Source organism: Lolium perenne, chromosome 4, assembly GCF_019359855.2.
Source record: "Lolium perenne isolate Kyuss_39 chromosome 4, Kyuss_2.0, whole genome shotgun sequence".
In the NCBI taxonomy this organism is placed as follows: domain Eukaryota; kingdom Viridiplantae; phylum Streptophyta; class Magnoliopsida; order Poales; family Poaceae; genus Lolium; species Lolium perenne.
Window position 1 is genome coordinate 100,587,633 of NC_067247.2, and position 6,221 is coordinate 100,593,853.

Here is a 6,221-nt window from a genome sequence, read left to right on the forward strand (position 1 = left end):
CTGCTCATCCTCCTCCGGGCCCCGTCCGTCCGCGTTTTCCCCAACCCGCACCGTGCCTGCGTGTCCTGGACGCCCGCGTCATCAGCGAAGTTGTTGACTCTGTCTCGGTATCTATTGCCGCGTTTGTCCGGTTGGATGTTGCAGCAAGTGCTGATGTTCTGTGGTGGTTGGCATTCGGCCACTCCACTTGTTCGTTGCAGTTCGTCTCCGGTGAGATGGTGTTGTGGTCTGGTGGTGTCTTACTGCAACGAGAAGCCACTGCATGAAGACGTTGCGAGTTCACTCCGGCCAAAGGAACTTGTGGTGCCGCCAAGGTCTAATTCTTTTCGTGCCACCAAGTTCGTCACTTCATCTCCGATCGAAGGATCCTGATGCCATCCCTAGGATCTTGACGTGGATTCAAGTGCACCATCAACTTTTGAAGTCGGAACCTCATGTTCTCCTTCACGGATTGGAAGACCGGATCTCGACTTCATCTTCTTCTTCGAAACCGAATACGGCGACCACCTTCTTTTGATACCGTGAGACCCCAACCATAAGCCCTATTTTATAAATGTGCATCTAACTTGTTGCATTTATCATACCGATCATACATGTTGCATCGCATCACATTGCACATGTGGTTTTGGTTAAATAGCGATTCACCTAAATAACTAAATATGGAATTGTGCGGGATTATTATTTCGTCCCGGTTTCATTTAATTTTGCGTAGTGCACCCATGCCATGTTTTGACATGCTAATCAACATTTAATTTGCGGGATAGATAAACAACTCGAACCTAATAATTGTTTGCCGGATTTCCGATTCCGTTTAAATTTGATATAGCTGCACCGCATCATGTTTGCCATGTCATGCATGCATATCATATCATGATCATGCTGATTCTTTTTCCGTAGTAGTAAGACTTGCATACGTTGTGTGTTCCAGCATTTGCTTCTTCTCGGATAGGATCACGAAGTGTTGATGTGAGATACGGCAAGTTCTTCTGCAGCTTTTCACAGGCGAGCCCTCTCTCTTCACCTATTATACACTCTCCCTCGCATTGCTATCCTTATGTTGCGATTCTTTATCGAGTCACGTGTCCTATTCCACTTGTTTACCATAATAATCCTATATGTATCCTTCCTTACCCATAGCCGTTGCTTGATGTTTGAGCCTTGCGAGTCGTAGGCGTGTTTAGGCTTTGTTGTTTATCTCGATCTGTTATCGGGATATGTTGGGTTGTTGGGAGGTTATCACATGCTATATCAGTTGTTGGAGATACACATGCTTTACTTTATTGTTAACAACTAAAATTGTAAGCAGAGGCATCTGTGAGCCCCTTTGCGAAAGCATCGGAACTTTGACTTGCTAATGTCCCCTAGGACCCGAGTTCTTGTTATCTGTTCCGAAATTGAGCGCTCTACCCATGCGTGGGGACGATTATTGGGACCCCCCTCACCCATTACCTTTTCTCGAGTCAGTTGAAAAGGGGGCCACAACCTTGGTTTTATTTGGCGCATGCATGTTTATATACTGTTGCCTTCGGGTGTTTACTTCCTGTTGCCTTCGGGTGTTTATATTCTCAGATCGTACCCCGCGGAACGTTTAGCGAAGCGTGTGGTTTGCACGCCTAGCCGTTAACGCAAACCCTGAGTCCGCTTCGGAGTACGGCCGGACTTCGTTACGGGTAGCTTAGTCGGGTGGCCCCCCTAGACTTTCTTGTTGAACTGGGAACAGTCTTGTTGTGAGACATCCACCTGTCGTAAGTGGGTCGAGCATGCGTATGGTTACATTTGGGCAACCCCTGCAGGGTGTACATCTTATCGATAAGCCGTGTCCGCGGTTATGGACGACTTGGAATTGTATAGCTTGATCATAGAACAACTTACACCTTATACTTGTTGTTAATAATCTGATAATAACTTGCGTAGTAATATAGCATTACTACAACCGATACCTAATAAAACTTGTCCACCGTTGAGTGCCTTTTACATTGCCTCTTCGCAATTGTTGGAGGGGATATGTGTGATCGGCTGGGTTATGTTTGTGTAGTATTTTATCTGTTACCTTATGCGCTCCCTTATCTTCTCTGAGTAGACGGATGTTGTAGCGTGTCTCTATTGGTTATAGTTTCGCTGCCGCTAAACCTACCATATAGCCCCCGACGATATATATATTATACTCGCCGGGCGAGCATAGCCATTTCTAGTCTAGCTAAGTACGTGCCGGAGTTCGTTCCTTGGTACTTACTCTCGCCTTTTCCCCTTTCTCTTTTGCTTCCTCCCTCTTGTCGGCAACCGATGGCCCGACTTTGGCAGGTACAAGATGACGACGTTAGCAAGGTTACCCTTCCGGCTTGGCCTGGGCAGGGTTATGGACGCCACTGGTTATCTTCAGGACTCTTAGTCCAATTTGTATCTTGTCCGTACTCGGACGTATTCGATCTTCTGTATGAGTTGGATCTTTGTATTGTATATTTGTATCTTGACTCGTCGGAGTCGTTGTTGTAATATATGTATCTTGTGAGTTCTATTGTAATCCTGTTGTAATGTTACCGCTCGTGTTAATTCCTCTGGCATCACGTGTGTGATTCGTCACGCACGTCGTGTCGGAGGGCGTCTCTGAATTGATATCGTGCGGATTTCGGCGGGTTCGCTGGAATCCTCAGGATACCGGTTCCGGGGCGTCACAGTAGTGCCATATCAGCGTTTGTCCAGGCGGTCGTTTATGTCAAACATGCTCCAGTCCATGTTTCCACCACACACCAGGTTAACCTCCTTGCACTTGATGAAAACATGTGCTCCTTCCTCCTAACTTCCATAGTTATATTGCCAAAGAGGAGAGCAACCTGCACTTGTTGAAGGGGGACAACCTAAACACATAAATAATATTCCAACTGTCGTTCACAATTGAGATTTAGATTTAAAGAGAATGGTTCCATACCAACATGAACTCCAACAACAAAGCTAGCTTGGGCATGACCGCATAAACGTCTGCAACAAATTTCTAGAGGGCAAAGAAGCAAATATGAGTGAAGGGATCCAAACTTCCAGTTGTTAGCTGTTTCGACATGTCGGCTTTGGAGTTGTAGGTTAGTCAGAGGTTGTCAAATCGACCTTGAGCTAATTCCTCTCTCATGCTCTTCCTTTCTTGCATGGTCATGAGGAGAGCAACCTGCGACCGCCACCATCGTCGTGATCAGCCACCTACACCACACCCTCTGCGTGCATCACAAGTCAAGCTCCCAGCCATCCGTCGACCTGTCCCGCATGCTCCCATGTTCATCGTTCCCGAGGTCGACAACCCTCTAGCGTCCCTTCTCGCATGCGTAGCAAGCACGAACGGGCGGCAGATGTCGCCTCCATCTCGTCCCTCCTCGATCCCCTCGTCGCGCCTCTCCTCCTTCCGGAGCCCATCGACGCCGTCATGCTAGGGCACCACCTGGTCCCACTCTTCACCCTTCCAGGAGGTTGAAGGCCCTCTGACGCCTCTTCTCGCGCACTTCGCGAGCAGGAACAGGCGATTACCGTGTGGTCTATGACCTTAGTGAGAGGGGGTATAAACTGAATCGGTACCATGGCATGGCAGTATTAATGGACTTGGTGGGAGGGCAAAGTAATAAAAAAAAAGTTGGAATCAAAGCACCGACCGAAGAAAATTCCTCCTTTTTAAGTAATATATAGTTAAATGCCCGTGCTTTGCCACGGGGCAAAAATGTAAATAAATATAAGTACATGAATAATGTATATAAATTATTTTGAAAATAAAAGAATTGAATTTGACATGGTCTCATGAGCATTGGAAATCTAGAGTTACGAATAATTTATTAGGGCTCTGAACTGGGGAAAAGAAACTAAAAGCAACATTGTGACCCGATATATACACCAACCAATCTAAAAGAGCACCCAGAAAAGATGGAGGAACTCCTGCACCCCACAGAGTACGTAATAGCAGAGACGGGAAAAATACACCAAATCATCTTCTCTCGCATAGGTTTCTACCCAATGCGGTTCAGAACAATAGGCCTTAAAAGACATTTTGGTACAAATACATTTCATCAAGAAAAGGTCAGGATAGCTCAGTTGGTAGAGCAGAGGACTGAAAATCCTCGTGTCACCAGTTCAAATCTGGTTCCTGGCAGAGAAAAAAAAATCTACCGAATAGGTATTGATACAAAGATGGGTTGGCATACATAGTGGATAAGTCTATAATAAAGAATAAAGAAGCATTTCTTTTTATAGAAATCTTTTCTCGCACTACATGTCACCTTAACATGAGTGCACATTCACATGTATAAAGATATAGTGATGCATTATTTCAAAGGCATTAAGATACAACTTCACTTGAAGCGTGGCTCTTAAAAGCTATAATGTAACGTTGAGAGCTATAACGCCCCCCAACCGATAATGTCTTACTAAAGACTACGAATAATCCTATTTCTAGGGGAGAACATAACCATTTATGTCTACATGGATAATCTTATTCATAGCAGCCGGTAACATCGATATTGATTGATGTGGTTTTTAGGACGTCCAACTGGACTATTGGTATACGCTCTATCTAAAGCATGTGCCAAGTTGGCATGGAATATAGCATTTGGCATGGAAGTTAATCACCATATGATGCATGTTCACAATAAGCTGCTTCCGGGGCAGCCAATTCAAGCCCTCAATATTTTCCGGCAACCATATACCATCTATTAAGATAATAAGGAGTTGGCGTGAACAGCAACAACCAATTACACATATGAGCTAACAGTTCTAACAAATGCCATCGGTTCTTGACAATCTCCCAACATATTCTATAAATAAATGCATTATCTCATGCAAAGCAATTCAGTCAAAGCATGTGCAAAAGGTGCAAAGTCTTATACCGTCTCCAACACCAATCTTGAGCATGTACCTGAAATTAATACAGAGGCAAAAAAAACATAGAGCAATTCAAGGATTATGTCCATATGAATGGTTTAACATTTAGGATAAGAATGTATTTGATGAGACTAATGTTTCATCTCCGCAATTGGAGACACTGAAAATATACCAAAGGAAAATATCTCGACCTAATAAATAAGAGGTCGGAATAATTTAGTCAGGAAGGCAGTAAGATAAATACTGGAAAGAGAGAAACTTACACTCATTGCAGACATAATGCACACATTCCATGATGGAGATGACACTGATGGAAAATTCATAAAAGCACAACATTCAGTTCACCATTCTTGAGGGTGTTGTCCCGCATTTATATCCTGAAGCATGATGCCTTCCTCCCTGGGCATGTGAGCCCGCCCCTTCCCGTCGAAGTGGTTTTATATGCAGTCCATCTTTCACCGGTGGTGGATGAGAGGACGTGCATTGTCCTGCTTTATGTTGAGCAAGTTAATCACCATGGAAAAATTAATATTGTATTACTTCATTGTGTAATACTCCAAGATGTGCCTCAGTTGAGTATTACATGTGTAGCGGGAAGAGACTCTTTTGTAATGGCATGCAACAACGCAGGTAGAAGAGTAGTTCAACAGATCCTACGATTCAGTAAACCACTGGAACAAATATAGCCAAACCAACATAAGAGAACTCCTCAAAATAATTTAAAAACGCTCAAAACCTTAAGGCTAGATCATTCCATGAATGTTTCACATTGCCAAACAGTGATGGTGAAACCAAAACTCTCCCAATTCAATGATTGTGCAATTAATGAAGGGATACATATAACATTGTTAGAGTTCTACACAACTCATACGAAATACATATGTCCTAGTATCAAAGTAGAGATCATGAAGGCTCATAAGGAAAACTCATAGTTAGTCAGATTAATGTGTCTTGTGTGCATTTTTTACATACTTGACTGGAAAAAGAAGCTAATTGTGAATCCTACCTCTGCTTCCCTTTATTGTACCAATTCATAAAAACCAATATTCATACATACAAAAATTAGCATATATAGAAGCATGAATTGCCAATTAATGTTTTTAGGAGATATCGATCAAACGGGTGATAGGAATTCCAAGTATCTACGCGGCAAGTTTAAATATGCACATAATGTATCACATGCCTTCAAGACAACCAATCTTACATGGTGATGGAAACCGGATAGCGTAGGTATAGAACATGAGTTATGAATTTCACAAGGGGGAAAGAATTCTGCCTTAACTCACAATACATAATATCCACATTTTACCTTCTGTTTTGAACTCAGGAAAACCAGAGGATGATCTTAGACAATTTCCTTTGTAAATATG

At 43.2% G+C, this 6,221-nt stretch overlaps 1 long non-coding RNA gene and 1 other non-coding gene across 2 annotated transcripts; both read left to right on the forward strand.

The window, feature by feature from the left end:
• Positions 1-890: 890 nt before the first annotated feature.
• On the forward strand, positions 891-2,471 carry LOC139830876 (uncharacterized). The gene is made up of 2 exons (XR_011744383.1): positions 891-1,002; positions 2,302-2,471. It is a non-coding gene; the product is annotated as an uncharacterized lncRNA (long non-coding RNA).
• Positions 2,472-4,050: 1,579 nt separating this feature from the next.
• On the forward strand, positions 4,051-4,123 carry TRNAF-GAA (transfer RNA phenylalanine (anticodon GAA)). The gene has a single exon. It is a non-coding gene; the product is annotated as a tRNA-Phe (tRNA).
• The last annotated feature ends 2,098 nt before the right edge of the window (positions 4,124-6,221 follow it).